A 20,074-nucleotide genomic window follows, 5' to 3' on the forward strand; every position below is an offset into this window, starting at 1 on the left:
CATTTGTTTCAAAAAATCTAAAATTTCTTCACCAAGCCCATGCTGAGCATAAGATGCAACCAATGCAGCCCATGATACTGCATCTCGAATAGGCAACTGATCAAACACCTCTTGTCCTTCTGCAAAACTGATCCACACTTCCCATACATGCCAATCAATGTGTTACCAACACAAATGTTTTTTTTTCAAAGCTTTTAACCAGAGAACAACTAGGACAGTATCCACAGATATACGCTGCTCTTTCATTTCCTCAAAACATTGTAAAACCAAATTTCCCTCATGGTTATCAACATATGCCTTTATCATTACAGTCCATGAGACAATGTCTTTAACAAGCGGTTTGTCAAACACTTTCCGCCCTTCTGCATACAAGCCACATCTGCCATACATGTCTATCAGCGTGTTTCCTATTAAAAGGTTTGTTTCTAATCCTGATTTCCTGATCTCAGCATGGATCTCTCGACCTGCTTTTATGGCTCCTCTACTGCCACATGCTTTCAAGCAAATAATAAATGTGACAGCATGTGCAGAAATACCATCCAACTGTAGACTTTGGAAACATTCCAGTACTTTCTCATTGAGACCATGTTCAGCATATCCTGCAATCAATGCAGACCACACAACTGCATCTCGAACAGGTAGTGCATAAAAAATTTGGCATGCCTCTGCCGGTGATCCACAATTGATGTACATGTGTACCAGTTTGCTGCCCATGTACACATCTATTCCAAATCCCCTAGTAATTACTTCTCTATGTATTTGATAACCTAATTCTGGAGCTCCTGTGATACTAGATGCCTTCAAGATGGAAAGGAATGTGATGGGATCAGGGTTGCAACCTTCAAGTTGCATTTTTTGAGAACATTTCAGAGCCTCATCACCAAGGCCATGTTCCACATATGCTGCAAAATGGCCTTCACTTGATTTATACTTTCAGCATATATTTGCATTATTAACAAACTCATTGCAAATGCAGTTCACTGATCTACTAGCAAATCTGACCAGATCTATGCCCTAGGCTTTATAAATCCAAGTAATCACTGTCTTGTCTGCTCCTCCTGATGCAAATCTTTTACCATCCCTTGAATAGGCCACACAATACACGATATCTTTGTGCCCCTTAAGACTATGAACAACAACCCCTTGCAAAGTTTCAATGTACAAGCTCAGTCTTTCTTCTTCCTCTTCACCTCCATTACAAGATCCAAGGTAGATGGTAATCAATCTTCTAGTGCTTCTGAAACTGAGCCAAACTTCCCAAACATCTCCACCACTATGCTTCCCACAATTATATTCACTTCCAAAACCCTCCACTATACTGGCACGTAGAACAAAAATGCAAACACAACAACTAAGTATGTACAAAGTAACAAATGTCACACACACAACCTTTTGGTGGATTCCACACCTCGGATGCGCAGCAGTACGACATCCACCCCCTTTGATCCTACGCATCCTCCGGATGGGGCAACTATCCATGATCATTATCGTCAAGATCCATGAACAGATCAATCTCTTCATTGTATATTTCTGGCATATCAGCAAGATTATCTGTCATATCATCTGTCTCTTCTATTGGAGTTTCTTCTCGTTGCTCTTCTCTTGCAAATTCTTCCAATGAATAATCCTCATCATCTCTTTTCTTGGAAATCTTGATTCTTTTTCCTGCAATAGGCACTCTAAGCACTGTCCCATCCAATTCTGTCAGCTCATATGTTGCATTATCAAAGACATGTCTGACTATGTAGGGCCCAAACCATCTTTTCACCATCTTCCGAAGTGCAGTATGCTGATTTTGAAGACTGCTATCAAAGACTAATACCCAGTCTCCCTCTTCTATTGCTCTAGGCCGTAAGCGATGCCTGCTGTCAAACCTGTCATTATTTCTTAGTCTAGCAACCTTCAACCTGTCAATAGCTAGCTAAATATCCTCTGTCTTCTCTCCAACTGTCGGATCCGAAGAGCTAAGAGTTCCTCTCTCGTCAAATCCTCATGCCAAGGTAAAACTGACCAAGTCAAAGCACAAGTCTCAGTCAGCGTAACCGGTTTCTGACCATACATAAACTCTGTGGGCATATATCCTGTGGTAACACTGTGAGTCGTACGATCAGCCCACAAAGCAAATGGTAGAAGTCTCGGCCATTCTCCAATCCGTCCTCTGCATGCTTTGGCTAATGCTTTCACTATCGACGGATGCCCTCTTTCACTCTTTCCATTTCCCTCTGGATTGTATGTTGTAGTTAGAGCCAACTTGATTCCTAGTTGAGAGAAAAACTCCCTAGCTTCATCTTCATCCAATTCACCGCGATCTACAGTGATCTTACCCACACAGCCATACCTACAGAAAATTTCTTCCAATAAGAACTTACACACTACACTAGTGGTCTTCGTTCTCAAAGGTCTGCCCTCAACATGATTGGTAAGATCCTCTCTAGCCAAAATAATATACCTCATTTGCCATAGACCCATAGGCATAGTAACCAAGTCAACTACACACTTATAATGAATGCATAGCGGATAGGTTGGATGAAGCTCATCTCGATGATGCACTACGGAATACATTTGATAGTCTCTGCAAGTCTTTATAAAGTGAGAAACATCTCTGTACATGCCTTTCCACAAATATTTCTCCTTGATTTTCTCATAAGTAGCCCACACTCCTCTATGACCAGCCCAAGGACTCTCATGAAACTCCCTTAACTGGGTCTCTTTATCGCAGACAACCCGCAAGGGTAATCCACCTCTTTTCTTCGGGTGCTTCCAAAGAAATCCATCCTTGAGGAAATAACCATAGGCTTTTCTTTTGATCTTCTTGAACTCTTCATCTGTCCATTCATCTCTTTTGCTTAGTGTACTAAGATATTTGCCAATCTGCACCAATCTCCAACATAGAGTTCTTCTATAAAAGCCACAATATCATAGACATGGCAAACATGATCAACCATAGTGGCTGAAATTTCTGCATCATCCTCTTCTGCAAGTAGTGTCACCTCATCATCATATCTGGCTCTAGACACCATATCCGCCACCAGATTATCCTTCCTTGCTATGTGTTTAAATTCTGGATTTAATGACTTGATGTATGCAATCCATCTCAGCATAGCTATATCCGGAGTAGAGCAACTCATAATCATACCTATCAATGGCAAGCAATCTGTCTCTACCACAACTGAGGCTCCAATAAAATCCTCCTTGTCACATTTGAGAGCCGTAACAATTCCCAGTAATTCCCTCTTGATTTGCGGATACCTCCTCTGTCTCTCGTTTAGGACTTTCGCCCCAAACCGAATAGCATACCTGTTTCCATCTGCATCATCTTGACCCACAACCCAACCTATGCCAATTGAACTAGTGTCAATTGTCAATACAATAGGCCTTCCGCAATTATAATCTGCTTTCCTCAGAGTAGGAGCAATCTGCAATAACTTCTTCAATTTTCGCATGGCTCTAGTGTGGCTCTCATCCCAATAAAATTTCTGCCCCTTTCGAAGCAGCTGATATAAACAATCTGCTATGTGTGCAAAATGGGATATCCAAATCATGTAAAACACACAAGCTCCAATGAATCTTCGTACCTCTGAAGTGATAGAACAATACTCCGTAATCTTGCCTATAGCATACACCTTTTTAGGTGAAGGTTTCCTGTCATAATACCCACACATATGTCCAACAATGACAACCTCATTTACTCCAAAAATATATTTTTGCCTTGATAGTGTCTCACTTCTTCTAACCTGGCCAAAATCTTCTCACAAGATGAAATATGATCAGCTACATAGTATCTGCATCCCTGCTCATTTAGACTCTCATTCTTCTCTTCTTTTGCACACCCCTTAATGGGCACATCATCTAAGAAAGGCATGGTAAACTGAGGTATATACTCACGAAGGACCTTATGCATGGCATTCATCATATGTGCAACAGAATTAGTGGCACCTTGAGGCAAGGTACACATTGTGAAAAGCCCAATAGGAGTTCTCATAGTGGCTATGTCCCTGCTTTCGAAAGCCAGCTGAAACTGATCATATCTCGAATACAAATCACCTAAAGAATAGATGGCACATCCAGCAAATGCTTCTGCAAACTCATCCACAATTGGACCTATACCAACATTCCTAATAGTAACTCTGTTTACTAGCTGCATATCTTGTATAAATCGGAGAGTACCATTCTTCTTTGGAACCGTAAACCACCTATTTGAGTATGGTGCAAATGACGGCTCTAGGATTCCCATCTTGATTTTCTCATTCAACAAGTCAATTAACTTTGGCAAGTGTGCCTTAGGCACTGGAATAGGTCGGAGGTTCCATGGAATATGAGGAATAGTAAAGATTACCATAGGAGCAACAATATCTGGATTCACACATCCAATCTCATGCGAGAAAAAAGCAAACCGCCTCCCATGTCGCTCAAGCATATCCTGAAAGCATTTCTTCTCTGTGGTAGTAAGAAATCACCATTTCCATTTTTTAATTCAGCAAGAGTCTTAGCTCAAAATTTATGGCCTATATGCTTTGGATTTCTCAAAATTGGTTGTTTGGCAGCCCTCTCTATTTGCTGATCACTGTTAAGTGGAAGCAGTACAGCTACCGGCTTCACCTTCTTATCAACAATCTTGTATTTTGTGTCAACCCTAGCTTCATTATGACCTCTATATTACTCAAATCTTGTTGTAAATCAGCAATTCTGCACCCTGGTGGGGGCTGAATATCCTCAGCCCTCTGCTCTATGGACTGCATAGGAACAACCCTAAACTCTGGATGCTGAAGCGCGCAAATAGACGCTAATATAGACGCGTAGGTAAACGCGGATATAAACACGCATTTAAGCTTTATCATAATTTTTTGTTTTTAAGATAAGTTTTGATAGTGAATTCTTATCATAAGTTTTAATGTATTTATGATGAGTTTTGTGTATTTAAAATTGAGATCTTAGAATAATTAATACGCTAGCTTGAAGTTTTTATGTAAACATATGAATGAAAAATATTTTGATGTTGTCATGAATTAGGTTTAATCATGTCGTCGTCATCACCTAGTGCAGTGCATGCTGATGAGTCAACGAGCACATCCTCAAGTGAGGATGAAACATTGCGTCTTCATAATCGAGATGCATGGCTACGATGAAAAATTAAATGCATGTGTGATCATTGTCGAGGGTGTATTTTTCGAGCATGTCGAATTGCAATGTCACACCTCAGCTTGTATGGAGAATGGGACCGAGAAAAATCACCGGTATTCATTGTTTTTTTTTACCACTAAGATTGCTAGTCTATGTTACTCAATATATATTAGTGTACATGAAACTCCCTTTTGTGGTTGAGCAGGATGCGGTGCCACATCCTTAGATGCCTTCTCCCGGGCGTCGAGAGGCTGCAAAACGTCAACGCGAGGAGGTAGAGTCTTCAAGAAGAGTAGAGACTCACGATCATGATAGTAGCCCTCATGAAATGCCCCATCAAGTCGTAGAGGATGAGATTTTGGACAACATGGTACACCATCTATTTTCACAACCGGTTCAGGGAGAAGGTCACTCTACGAAGCCAAATGATCCACTATACATAGCATCATCTACTCCATTTTATGAAGGTTGTACGTACTCCGTTCTTTGTGCGTCCCTCAAGATACTTAACTTGCAAACAATTTATGGATGGAGTAATGTCAGTTTGGATGCGTTATTGAAGTAGGTACCAATTCACTTTGGCTTATGAATCATAATATTAATTGTTCTATTTTGAAATCAGACAGAAATATGTGTTGGTGGTTTTTTAACTCACTTTTAAAAATATATATAGGTTATTACCACAAATGCTTCCAAAAGGAAACAAATTGCCAAGTAAGAGAGAGCAAGCAAGACATTACTTGACATCTCTGGGAGGCCTTGATTATGTCAAGATCCATGCATGTGTCAATGATTGTGTCTTATTTCGTGGGATTCATGAGTTCGCATGAGAGTGTCCTGTTTGTGGCGAATCAAGATACGAAGTGGAGATGAAGTCAATGGATGTGCCTCGTAAGGTTTTGCGACATTTTCCGATTGTTCCACGTATAAAAATTATGTTCAAGTGTAAGTCTTTTGGAAAGCTCATGTCATGGCATGCTAGTCATTGTTTAAGTGATGGAAAATGGAGGATCCCTGCAGACACACCGGCATGGCAACATATAGATAATTTGTGGCCCGTTTTCAAAGAAGAGCCAAGAAATTTGAGATTTGTTTTAGGTATGGATGGAATCAATCCATTTGGCATCAAAAGCACATCATACAGTGTATGGCCAGTGGTATTGGTGAACTATAATATTCCTCCATCCATGGCAATTAAAAAGGGACATGTAATGTTGTCCCTTGTGATTCCTGGAAAGCACAAGGTAAAAAACATGGACATTTACTTAGAGCCTTTGATTGAAGAGTTAGAAATGTTATGGGAAGGTATTGAGGTGCAAGATACAAGTGCATCTGCATCCTCTAGATATTTCACATTGAAGGCCATGTTGTCGTGGACCATGCATGACTTTCCAGGATATGGAAAGCACAAGGTAAAAAACATGGACATTTACTTAGAGCCTTTGATTGAAGAGTTAGAAATGTTATGGGAAGGTATTGAGGTGCAAGATACAAGTGCATCTGCATCCTCTAGAGATTTCACATTGGAGGCCATGTTGTTGTGGACCATGCATGACTTTCGTGGAATTGGGGTGGAAGGAAATTATGCAAAAATTCCTTTTGGAAAGTCTCCCAAGTAGTAGGACAATCAATGCTCTTGCAGACAACAGTCCACCATAGGGATGCTCGTCCACTAGATGATTAGTGACACACTTAATTTTGTCTTTCTCAGCATAGTGTTCTTCATGGAAATAATAATCAAATTGACTTATAAAAGCAAGTATAGTCTTTCCATCGCATGACCCATTGAAAGTACAAAAATTGAAATTTCTCTTACTTATATTTGTTTCTTTTCGAATAGATTGCACTTCAAGTGTTGCATTGATCGTACGTTATATAAGATTTTCAGATTGCCATCCATCTTGGTCGACAGTAGATCATTGTAGATTGGTCAATTGAGCTTGCAAGGTTTGATGTGCTCTTCGTTCCTCTTGAAGCTGCATCATAATCAAATCCAATTTTTGCTCCATCGTTGGTTTTCAGGGTAGGTCACCTTCAGGCATAAAATCTTCCATGGTTTGATCGGACATCTTGCAAAATTCCAAAAGACCTCACACTCTCGAAATCTTGTTAGTGGGATGAGTGTAGCTCAAAGTCGGGTTTACAAGGCTTATTATTATTATTATTTTAACATGGCTTTTTGTAGTATTTCTCCTTTGCGGATGCGGAATTTGATGTCACGGTCGTCTTTTGAGAAGATAATTTGTGCGTGCAGACTGTGTATTGTAAATTGTTTGTTGGAATTGAATTATGTCACAACACAAGGTGAACAGTGGTTTGCAGAGAGGGTAAAAACCTGTTCAGAGTTAAATAGTGTGAACGCAGGCGATTGGAAGCTTCAAACCGGTTTAGGAATCCAAGTAGTGTGAACACCCATGATAGAAGGAATAATTAGTGACTTTTGTGACTAAGCTTTTCAAGCTTAGTAAAAATTATAGGCTGTTTTTTTTTCAACGGCATGTAAAGAGGGCTATTTACTGATGCTGCGGCCTATCAGGACGTCCTCTCGCCACAATAAATCGAAATTGTTAAGAGCTTTAAGCTCTTATAAGCTTTTTAAAGCTTGTCATCTTAAACAACAATAATAAACTCCTTCTCTTATCTATGAATAGATGACTTGATGTAAGAGCTTGTCTACTAGTGCTACGCCTTTAGAGGCCGGTCCTTCGCGATCTGAGTGCATAGCAGGGGGTTCTTGACTGCCAGGAACATGCTGGTATTGACGGATTGCCAGAAGACTGACTGCAGAGCTCGATCGTTCTAGGAGCTCCACCTTCGTGCGAGATGGTAAGCAATTGGAAGTTCTCGATATCTTAGCTTCGTTCTGATATCACTGATGCACAGATCGAATGCTGTATGTGCGTGTAGTGAGTGACGAAAAGTCCCCAAGAACAAACGTACTCTACTTTTGTACAAAAAACAAGAGAGAAGACTTGCACGACATGAAGCAAAAGACTAATTGAGTACAATCTTTTCCCATGCATTGTGTGAGCACTCCACAAAGCATGTATTAGATATATTATTCATATCCAAGCTCAAAAAAATAAACCAATTTACAATTAACACGCTTTAGCTTTTGTGTTTGCTTTTGGTCCACTAAAGAATTAAAGCTATTGGGCGCCCAAAGAGTCGAGCGGTATCCAAGTACAATGTCCAATACAAATATTTAAATCGTACGCCCATGCGTATACAAAATAATAAATAAATGTCACGTGCTTCAATAAATAAGCACGTCAAAATAAACATTGGCGCCATGCCTAAGATGCACGCCCATCAAAAATGATATTCTCTTCTAAATAACTTGAATACACACTATCGCCCAATGCTTCCCAATGCCACTGCTGTTTGCTCTACACATCAACTAAAGCATTCACAATTGTTAGAAAATAATAAAATTAAATCGACAAAAGTGAATACCTAGCAGTCTTCAGCTCTACAAATTAAATAAATTGGTTAGAACTCAATCCTAACCTTAATTTATTACGAGTGCACGCTCTAAACTCATAAAGATCTATTAGTTTAAATATGTATTTTGCGGAACTACCCGCTATGGAATCACCCACTTGCACATTAAATTAACATGACGCCCAAAAAGGACAGGTGTCCCCATTGACTTTTCGCACAAGGAATCCACCTTGTGTATGAGCCCCAGCAATAAATAAAATTTTACGGAATCCACCATGGAATATGCCTCCTGGCATCAAGGTCCTACTCAAATGATCTACGTGACTTGAGATGGATTCTCGAGGCCCTGTTACTAGTGCAAGGAAGAAAACCTGGAGAAAATAAGACGCATCCCCACGGATTGTAGAATCTATCATTTTGGATGGGACTTGTATTTCAGTTAAGCTGATAATATAAACTTTACTTCCAAAGAACTTGCCTAGATTGTTTTTGTGTCAATGTCATAAGTTACGCAAACGAAACTTGTTTCCTAAAAGGCTTAATTAAGGAAGCTATTTTTAAATGTCCCACATAAATGTGATAGGACCTAATTAGGTAAATAAAGAACACCATTGAGGGAAGCAAGTGGGCAAAGCCCCTAACGGCGGTCCTAGTTAGAGAAACTAGCGAATCACATATGGAATTTTCATAGGGAAAGGAATTTCCTATTAGAAGATTCCCTAACATAGGGGATTTTTCCTATGTAGGGAATTTTCTATGCTATTTCCTAGTTTCTCTAACTAGGAAATGTTCAATTTTCCCTATTATTTACTTTCCCTGCTTATGTGTATTTTTAACTAGGGAATTGATACGGAATTTCCTTTCTTTTTCTATGTAGGAAATGATTAAAAGTTCCTTGTGGTGAGGACCAACACATTGTATGAATTGAGGGGACATACCATTGCATGTTCTAGCTCATGCTCAACTAGCTTAAATAAAAAAAGATATATGTGAAAAGGTTCTGGCTTTTTATTTTTGAGAGCTAAATTTTGATAATAATCTTATCTTAACTCAACGTAGAGTGAATTCTTATATTTAATAGCTTCCAATCTATTCCTACAAGCTCCAATTACATATGTATGCTTTAGCACAATGAACTTTTAATCATTCACTTGTTTCTCTAAATAAGAAATGTTCCATTTTCTCTATGTTTACTTTTTCTACTTATGTGTATTTTTAATTAGGAAATTGATAGGAAATTCTCTTTTTTTCCCTTATTATGTGGGGATATTTCAACATAGGAAAATTTTACTATGATTCCCTACATATGAAATTTTTCCTATGATTCCCTACATAGGAAAATTTTCCTACATATGGTAGTTTCCCTATATAGAAACTTTCTTATGTAATTCTAAATTTTCTCTAACTTGGAGATATTGCATTTTTCCTAGTTTACACATTCCTATTCATTTCTATATCTAAGTAGAAAATTATACAGTAAATTTTTAGTTAGAAATTTAAGGAAAGATTGTTTAGTTAATTTTAAATAGGATATAATACACATCTAATTGATTAAGATAAATGCAACAAATGAAAACATCAATACATAGTGCCAATAAAAGAGACAAGAATAAAAAAAATTTAAAGTAATAATGAAATCATGAATGAGGAGTGTATAATAGCATTAAGCTATAATATTTACATCATCTAAACTAATAATATTGTTACTTGTGCCTATTACAATCTTGCTATTCTTTAAAAGCCAATTAATAATCTCATGTATCATGTTATCCCTTGTTGGTTTTTCTGTATCCTTACAAAGGACTTGAAAGCTAATATTGGTCTTTTAAAGATTGTTTAGTTAATTTTAAATAGGATATAATACACATCTAATTGATTAAGATAAATGCAATAAATGAAAACATCAATACATAGTGCCAATAAAAGAGACAAGAATTAAAAAAATTTAAAGTAATAATGAAATTATGAATGAGGAGTTATAATATCATTATGCTATAATATTTACATCATCTAAACTAATAATATTGTTGCGTGTGCCTATTACAATCTTGCTATTCTTTAAAAGCCAATTAATAATCTCATGTATCATGTTATTCCTTGTTGGTTTTTCTGTATCCTTACAAAGGACCTGAAAGCTAATATTGGTCTTTTAAAGATTCATATATGTAGTTCTCAATGAAAAGTACATATCATAAATCGTGTGCACACCCAAATACTTTAAAAGTATCGTCTCTACATTTTCTTTCACCATATCTACCTACATTTAACAAATAAATCACAAAATATTCAACTAATATAATTTACTTTGAACCAAGTGAGTTACAATATTTAAAAATATATATTAATATGATTATATTTTTTCAAAATAATTATATATAAATTAAAAAAATCTAGTAGAAATTTATCCATTGAATATCACTAAAAATCTCAATTTTAATGATTGGATTTCAAAGATTGTTACATTTCTAATCCAAATGAAATAACCAAATAATATTATTTTTTTAATGTAAAACTTTTAAAAATGTAAAATTTTGGTATAATACCTTTAATAGTTTTTCTTTGATATTATTACCTCATTTTTTACTTGTTTGTTACAAATGATTCGTCATTTTTATTTCATTGAATTTATATATAAACAATTAATCATCAAATCATATTTTAAATCTTGCTAAATTATGAGAATATTAACATCATATAAATAATAATATTTACACTTTTCTTTTTAAAACTTTTTTTTGATACTCCATAATTTTCCTCATCTACATGAACCTACATTTGAAAATAAACTTAGTAATCAAATTTAAAAACATATAACTACAAAAAAACAAAATATATATATTACCTTTGCTTGAGGTGTTGATGTTTTGTTGCAAGGTTTCTTTAGAATATACTCTTTTTGTTAAACCCATGTAACAACAATTTTGAAAAGCTTGCACATCTTTCCATATCAAGATCCTCATATTCATTTTCAATATCCTTTAGTAACAACACATTTTAACAAAGTAAATAAAAAAATAAAATATTAAGAATATAGACATATAATCAAACTAGATTTTAATATAAACATGAAAATATGATTGGTTGTATGATCTTGAAACTCTTGAAATCTTTATTCTCCTTCGATCAACATATTCATCTAAGACAAATAACTCTTCATATATAAACATTTGTAAAAATATATATTATCTAAGAAAAGTGTTAAATTTTTAATTGAAATCATTCCCTATGATGATAAATCTATTTCTTTATCTTCTTGTGGCCCTTCAAAGAACCATAAGGTAGAGCATACAATAGTACCTATAAATTCATACAACGTGTGACTCCTCACATGTTGTAGCCATGTGCTATAAAATGAGAACCATCTCTAAGTTTCTTATAGACACTCCTTGTATATGCTATGGACCCAAAATATACAATGGGCTATGAACACAACCCTAAGCTTTATCAAAATGCACTACCTTGCATGCTATACCCCTAAAAGAAATTGATGGCTACAACATGCGATTAGTTCTTGAATGTCTTTAGGAATATTCATTCTTCGATATATTGAGAGAAAATGGAATAGACCGAGAGGGGCTAAAACCATGCACGAGACCCTTTGAATCCTACCTTGCAAGTACTATTCTGACCATGGTCTTTGCAAGTTTTCTTGAATCGACGAGCACATTACACATAATCTAAAAGCGATTCCCTAGGGCCTTCTCCATGTTCAATGAAACCTTGAATTTGTGTAGAAACATGGATCACTTCATATAGAAGTTATTTCCAAACAAGTCTTAGTCTCATTGTATACATATGTGACACAACTTTCATGCGATTAGTTGAAATTGGACTACACAGTGGCCAAAACGTACAATAAATTTAGAACCAAGCCAAATTAAGATGTTAGAATGTGTACAAAAGACATCGATAGGGTAGTTTAAAGACAATGGAAAAGCGGGGTGTGACCTAACCATTTCATTTCAAAGTGTTTGTAAAAGCTTATCCAACTTGAAATACCTATGGATTTCTTTATGCTTTGTATCATCAATACAGGAGGCTACAAAGAGAAAAGGGATGTGGCCAACCTTTTAACTAAGAAGCTAGTTGACAATGAGTAAGATGGCCAATGTTGTGAGACGAAGAAACAATATTGGACCAACATAATGAATTAATTGGTGATGGGATGAGGAGGGTCCTGCATTGACCTTGAGAACAATAGGACGTCTCTCTTACATTTGAGTTGTCAACATGTTGTTGTACTTTCTAAGTATGAAGGATGATTTAAGAATGCTAGCTAAATATCTCGGTTATTGTTTCAAGACAACTATCATAGATAATGAGGAGGTTTAGTGATTGTGGGGCATCTCAAAGACTATTTACTAAAGCACATGGATACCTTGCACATGTGATCAAATATGACTTTAACTTTTGTGTGTGTGTGTGTGTGTGAACATGTATCATTTGTTATGTCGGATAATGATGTCTCATCCTTTAGTATCTTTGCATCCTGCATATCCCTAAGAAGACACATACTTTCTTACATGCAATAGAAACTCCACATCACAAAGAATGTGTGATGTGCCAGATGTGTGCTTGCCATTTTATTCTTTAGCTCACTTGCTTAGACTTACATACATTTGTAGATGATCTTATAACAAACAAGCAATGACCAAATATCAACCAAGTTGCTTCTAGACTTATCTCTAGAGCTCAATGGTGTGGTAAAAATGAGTAGAGTAGGGTTACTTTTTTATGTATGTATTTTTTTACCAACATTGAACAAGTGTCAATGTATGCATTGGAATGATAGTTTGCATATTTTTAAAATTATATGGATATGTTCGAGAATATTTATGGAGGGTTATATTGATGCATATTTTGTAAATTATACTGAAGAGTAAATAAAATGAAAAATTTCAAATTCCTATCAAAATCTCGTTTCAGAGTACCCTTCGTATGGTGTAGTGATGTTATGATAGCAATAAGAACTTTGCAAGCACATGATTAATGATCTCACAACTTACAAGAGAATAACTTGAAGAAGATTTTATTTTATTTTTGATTACAAAAGGATAAAGTACAACAATATATTTCTTAAGACAAGATTAATACAAAGACAAGACCTCAACATAAGATTAGATCAAAGACAAAAGAAGACAAGAAAAGAACTAGAAACACATGGCTTGAATTGGATCTAGAGAGGATTTACCGCACAGGAGCCTCATAATAGGTGTTGGTAGCAAGACTTAAGGGCTTATAGCCCAAGATCCCTATTAATACAAGAGTTGAGGAGGTTCAAGAGAAGCTTCTAGATTATGACATCATTGATGATATAAGCATCATCAATGACATAAGCACCATTGATATAAGTAATGTTGATGTAAGCAATAATGCAAGGGCTATTCTAGAACCTTCCAAAGAAGCTTCTTAGAATCTTTCTCGAATCTTTTAGAAGATACTAGATTTTGTGGTATCCATCACAATATCATCTCCTTTAGCTGACAAGTTTCCCTATGAGCAATAGAGTTTATTGGTAAGAATATTAGGTTTAATGGATGTCATTGATAGAACTCCTTTATTTTAGCAAGTTCTTGGCGAAGGTGGAAGACCACTTTCCATGTTTGCTCACCAGCATCATAGCCCTTCCAATGAACAATATATTCAAGCCTTATGCGAGAGATTCTTGAATCAAGGATAGTCTCAACTTTATACTCTTATTGACCTTTGATCTTAGTAGGTGGTGGCATTGGGGGTAAAGGTGCCTCCACCTAGCCACCCGTGTATTACTACACTGATAGTACCCGCCACTACTGCACACTACATGAGGTGGGCGCCCATCACCATCACTTTATTCTTTGTTCTTTTAGTGACAGTTTGAATAAAGGAAGGCCCAGTCACACATTGTGATTGTTGGAGTTCCCATTTCGTGTCTCTCTTTCTTACTCTTACTTTCCAGCCATAGCTCTTCCAAGCAAGCTTTGATCCTTCTCACCTTTCAACTGGTATCAAAGCATGGTTGCTCCAGCATTCTGACTTGGTTCCTGACTCCTTCAACTTCCTATTGATTACCTACACTCATTGGGTCTCCTTCCTGGTAGCGATAGCCGACTCTCTCGAGCTCCCGTCACTCCTTGGCTTCCTAAGCACCTACACGGCCCCTTTAGGCACCCTCAATGCATTCCAACAAATGTATTCATTCATCTTCTTTATGGTTTCATGCTGGTTATAGGTCTACATGTCTAAGAAGAAGAAGGGGGCAACACCATTGTATGTTGTTGGCTCCATATCTTGACATAAACCTCTTGTGGCTACTTGAGGCTTGTTGTGTGCCTTCTTTGGCACCCCCTTGAGCTTCCTACCACCCTGACTAGCCCAAAATTTTGAGTAGCAACCCATGAAAATTAGCATGAATTTGTGCCAATTCATGGCAGCCTACGTCCCAGTTATTGGCAACCTCATTTGGGCACTTCACACTTGGTTTATGCTTGGCATTTGATCGGGATCCTTGGCATTGATCATTGATGTGATTTACTTTAGGTTTGGGACTATTATACATAGTTTAGAGGCTGCCCATAGCAGTGCTACATTAGCATTTTATGTTTGGACCACTTTGGCATTGACATTGGTTGCCCGATTAGTCTCAAATGCGAGGGGAATGCATGCCTATGATGTGAGATGCTTTTGGGGCTGAATTTTCTTAGCCATTGAATGTTTTACATATTCCACATGCGACCCAAAACAAGGCAGTCCCTTGTCACTACATTTTATGCTTATGCTACATGGTTATTTGATGCCCGATTATGTTTGTGCCTATACATATGTGAAAGTATACTAATGGTTTGCCTATGGTTTTGAGCTTGGATTGAGCCATTTTTTGCTCAATTTTAGACATTTATTTGCTGCCGGAATACTTAGGGCTAAACCTATTTGCTTATATTTGGATGCCTATTGGATTCAGGCTATGTCTAGGATGTATATATTGATGTAATGACTCTCGAGGATTGACATAGAGCTTGGATTTACTCTCGGATCATTGGTTGAGCTTGAGCTCACATTGCATAGCATTTGGATCTTCATCTTTGATGTACTTATGGCATGTACTTTTCTTATGTTTGACCGGTCTTGACATGCTTGTCTTATGCCATCTCTATATATGCTAGTTACATTATTTTGGAGTTGATTGCTACTACGGCTTACTTGGGCTTGATATTTGATTGCCTGGAGCTTACTTTGGCTATTTCTTGGCTTACAGGGTTACATTTTGGATTATACTTCATGGCTATGGATGCTACAAGGCCTACATGCTCGAAATCTCTCATTAATGCTTGATCTTGGACATTGTCATTGGCGCACTCTTACATACTTTGTTTGAGCTTTCTTGCTTGACATTTACGGCTTTTATGCCAATGGGAGCATCTTGATACGCTTGACCAAGTGGGTTTATGCTACTTGAGCATTTGAATACTTGATATTGTGATCTTCACTTGGATGTTGCATGGTTGATATGTCGTGGTCCTCACAGATGTATTTGGGCTGATTTGGGCTTTACACTTCTTGAGCATACACCTATTTGTGTTAAGTCTTGCCAATGTTGTGTACACTTTGGCCTATTACACAAGGGGTATGCCGACAGATTCATTTGACATGCTTGGGTGTTTTCTCGATCTTCATATGACTTTCACTTGCTTATTTATGCCCGCTTAATGCCGGTTATGCTTTGACAGTCAATGATTGACTTGGTGCATTCATTTTGTCTACAATTTTCTCTCATTGTACACCTGGCTGTAACTTATTACAACAAGCAGTTATACATGGACTATGATGTATTTTTCATGCTAAATCATCCTAATTTTATGTACTTTTGAAAATATATGGTGGGCAACATCATTAGCTATCAGTTAATGGTCAACATTTTGCCTTGGTTTTGCTTGTATTTTGGTTGTTTACAACAGAAAACAACAAGCAGTTTTGAACTGTCTGCACTGTTTTGGACTACAATATGGCATCTTCTTCCATTGAAAATGCTATCTTCAACATCACTAAGCTTGCCAACTTTGGGATAAGATCAAGAACCTCTATGACAAGAAAAGTCTAGCAAGTAATATGTATTGGCTGAAGCAACTTATGGACCTGCACATAAAGGAGAATATGACGACGTCTATTCATTTGAGCCAACTCTATGCTATTCTCAAGAACTTGACTTTGCAGGGCATTACCTTCAATGAAGAGGTTCCTCCATTGTTTTTCCTTCGGATTCTGAGTGAGTCATGGGATGTATTCCGTAGTGCCTTATGTGCTCCTGCTACTATTTTGAACTTGCCTAATGTAGAGAGTGCTCTTCTACAGGAAGAGATTAATCGTAAGAACTTGGATTTCTCTTGTGTGTTGCATGATTTGACTGTTAGAGGCAGAGATGGTAATGGAAAGAATGACCATGGGAATGGCCATGGCAGAGACTTGCAAAATTCTAGGTCTAAGACGTGTGGTAAGTCGTGCACAGCAAGTCTTGTGGGAGAAATACTAATGTGGCATGTCATCATTGCGGCAAGAAGGGTCATATACGGCCACAATGTCATGAGTTGTGCAATGAGAAGCGCAAAGAGAAGGGGAAATACAAAATACAAGAAAATCCCTCTGATTATAGTTTGGTACATGCAAAATCCACTGTGGAAATCGAGGAAATAAATGTCATGAAGACTAGTGACTCTGATGGGGATTACATACTAGTAGCTAGTTCCTATGATGCTGCGCCATTGACCAAGGTTCACTCTATGTATGCGCAATGCTAGCTTTTGGATTCTAGTGCTTCAATTCATGTTACACCATGCCGTGAGTGGTTCCATTCCTACCGTACTATCTCTAGTTCACTTCACTTGGGTGATGACATGTCACTTTCTATTGTTCGCATTGGGGATGAATGATTGCAGTTCTCTACTGCTAGTACTTTTTGTTATAGGATATATGGCATGTACCTGCGCTTACACGCAGTCTTATGTCTACGTAGGAAAGCTTGATGATGCTGGGTTTCATGTCTCTTTTGGGGATTCTTCCTCGAACATCACACGTGGCAGCAGACTTGTACTTGCTAGAGGTGCCAAGGCTGGCAGCCTCTATCCTCTTGTAGTTGATGGGTCCTCTGTTGACCATGTTTTGTCAGTGGGTTCCATCCCACATGTATCTCTTTGGCATGCCCGTTTGGGCCATATGTCTTTGAAGGGAATGAAAATGCCTTTTCTCTCTTGCAGTACTTACCGCCCCTTGATTATGCATGTTTTGATTCATGTGAGCATTGTCTTTATGGTCAATAGACTAGGAATACATATAAGAACTTTGGAAGGACACGCATGAGTGAGCCCTTGGCATTGGTACATTCGGATGTCTATGGGCCCATGCCCTGTCAGTCTATGAGTGGTACAAAGTATTTTGTGACATTTATTGACGATGTTTTGCGTAAAGTATGGGCTTATCCCATTAAAATTAAGTTAGATGTCTTGGCTGTGTTTCAGAGATGGCTTGCATTGGTTGAGAACCAGACTAGGCATAGGATGAAATGCCTTACGACTGACATTGGAGGAGAATATGTGTCACGTGCCTTTGAGCTGCTATGTGATGAGAGGGGTATTAAGCGTTAGTTGACCACCCCCTATACCCCACCCCAGAATGGTTTGGCTAAGCGGATGAATAGAACTATCTAGAAGTTGTATGTAATATGCTTAGCCATGCATGCCTACTAGAGAGCTTTTGGGCTGAGGCAATGACTACAGCTGTGCATATCATAAGTAGAACACTTTTTAGTGGTTTGGATTTCCAATTTGTAGAGGAGGTGTGGATTGGGAAACCTCCATCTTATGCACATCTACGTGTCTTTGGTTGTGAGACATATTGCCATTGTGCCCAAGGACAAGCATAGTAAGTTGGATCCTAAAAGTGTCAAATGCATTTTCCTTGGCTATTGAGATGTAGGCAAGATGGATTACCGCCTCTAAGATCTGCAGGTGCATTGAAAGTCATTCATAGCCATGATGTAGTCTTCCATGAAGACAATATGCATTAGTAGCCTAAGAAGGTGGTAGAGATATGTAGGGTTATATTCCAGGAGGAGCCATGTACTCTTGCATAGCCAATTGGACAACCTACAGTAGCAGTTGTTACACATAAACATGGTGTTGGACAGGATGTTGGACATGCAACGAGCTTGCAGTGAGACGGTCTACTAGAGATAGACATCCCCATGATAGATTTGAGCCTTCGATGCATTATGTCTTGGTTATAGATGCATGAGAGCCTCTCACCTATGATGATGCTATGCGCAGGGGTGAGAGTCACTCCTAGGGGAGGGCTATACAATCTGTATAGTCTGAGATGAAATCCTTGGATAAGAATATGGCTTGGGATTGGGTTGCATTGCCTAAGAGCAAGAAGGCTTTGCTCACAAATGGGTGTACAAGATGAAAAGTACCCCTAGAAACCTCAAGCCAGCTTATTAGGAAAAACTTGTTACTAAGGGTTTTAAATAGGAGAATGGAGTTGACTTTGATGAAGGTTTTTCTCCTATGGTCAAGATGACCATTCTACACTTGGGTTTGTCCTTAGATGCACAGCTTGACTTGGACATGTACTAGGTGGATGTCAAGAGTGCATTTTTACATGGGTTTTTGCATGATGAGATTTACATGGAGAAACCTAAGGGCTTTGTGAAACCTAGCACGAAGCACCTAGTGTGCAAGCTGAAGAAAAGTCTTTCTAGCTTAAAGCAAACACCTAGGGAGTGGTATCATAAGTTTGATGCCTTTATGCAGTCACAGGGCTATAGCAGGAGTGCTATGGATCCGCTTCTTTACGCGAAGAAATCATGTGATGGCTCATTGCTTATTTTGGTACTTTGTGTGGATGATATGTTGATAGCAGGGAAAGCTCATGATGAGTTGGATGCTCTTAAATTTCAATTGCAGAAGAGCTTTAAGATGAAGGATTCGGGATAGGCCTCTCACATTCTTGGTATGCATATGAAGTGCGATAAGCATTAGGGACTACTCTACCTCTCACAAAGGGAGTACATTCATAAAGTCATTGAGCGTTTTTGCATGTATGATGTGAAGCCTATTGGTTGTCCATTACCTTCTTATGTGACGGTCTCCTAGGCCGATTGTCCATAGACAGATGAGAAGAGGGCCGAGATGGCCAAGATTCCTTATTCATCAACCATGGTCAGTTTGATGTATACTATGATAGCCACTCGTCCAGATATTGCCTTTGTAGTTGGTGTTCTGGAATGCTATATAGCTACACCTGGCAAGAAGCATTAGGATGCCATGAAGGGTATCATGAGATACATAAAGGGCACAACAGATATGTATATTTTCTATGGCAGCGAGGATACAAGAGTTGTAGGGTACATAGACTGCGATTATGCAGGACATGTGGATAGTAGGAAGTCCACTTCTAGCTATGTATTCACCTATGTTGGAGGTGCTATCTCTTGGATGTCCAAGGTGTGTACGGCTCTCTCTACCACTGAGTCTGAGTA

This window comes from Lygodium microphyllum, chromosome 16 (genome assembly GCF_053477565.2).
Source record: "Lygodium microphyllum isolate KBCC chromosome 16, Lygodium_microphyllum_v1.1.10, whole genome shotgun sequence".
Taxonomy (NCBI): domain Eukaryota; kingdom Viridiplantae; phylum Streptophyta; class Polypodiopsida; order Schizaeales; family Lygodiaceae; genus Lygodium; species Lygodium microphyllum.